This window comes from Alexandromys fortis, unplaced genomic scaffold (genome assembly GCF_014885135.2).
Source record: "Alexandromys fortis isolate MF-2015 unplaced genomic scaffold, M_Fortis_MF-2015_v1.1 scaffold_231, whole genome shotgun sequence".
In the NCBI taxonomy this organism is placed as follows: domain Eukaryota; kingdom Metazoa; phylum Chordata; class Mammalia; order Rodentia; family Cricetidae; genus Alexandromys; species Alexandromys fortis.
Window position 1 is genome coordinate 1,251,336 of NW_026068613.1, and position 979 is coordinate 1,252,314.

Sequence of the window (979 nt, forward strand, 5' to 3'; positions counted from 1 at the left end):
CTTTTAAGCATAGTTAATTTCTGGCATTTGGAACATGAGTAGAACATTTCAGAACTGCTATGTGCCTTCTAGGAAAAAAAGGTAGTAATTTAGAAAGCACATTCCAGAATCATTGTGATGTTGACCATGATAAGAATGTGCCAGTTTACACTGCAGTATACCCACAAGAAATGAAGCTGGTGACCCTTTCCTGATATTTCTTCTATACAAATCAGAGGATTTTTTTAAATCAATTTTTTAGAGGCAGGTGATTAAATGTGTAATCTTATGTATATTTCAGGAGGCTAAATGACTGTCAGTGAAGAAAGAAAATTACCGTGGCAAGTTCATTTTGCTCTCATAGTTTCTTAAAACCATAGCTAGTAACATCATCACCATTGCCATTGTTATTAATATCCTCATTGCTAATATCATCATCACAATCATTGTAATTACCATAATAATCATAATCATCATCATCATTATTGTCATCATCACCATCGTTCTTGATGAGAGCTCTATGTGACAGGAATTGAATGTAATGGCTTATATTTATATTCTATTTTAATTCCCTCAATATTATTTGAATTATGTACCATCATCAGTTTCAAAGATGAATCGTTTGCAGGTTAGAGATACTAAATAACTTGTTTAAGTATTCAGCTTATTTATGGAATTGAACCTAGGTCTCTACACTTTTAAGCTTAAATCTTACATTGTATCTAAAACTTCTTTTTGTGTCTTAGGGTCAGCCTTTCTGGAAAACACGAATATGCAAATATGGCCTTTTAACTTGGATTAGGTATGTGGTATTTGGAGAATGAGGCACACCGGGAGGGCGATTCTTGAACTGAACACATGAAGATTAGGAGATTGGGAGAGGAAGTTTGGAGAAAGTATTCATACATACTAGTTACCTTAGTTACTACTTTTCTATCACTGTGACAAAACTCCATGACCAAGTCAACATCTAAAAAGAAAGAATTTAATTGGAGGCTTT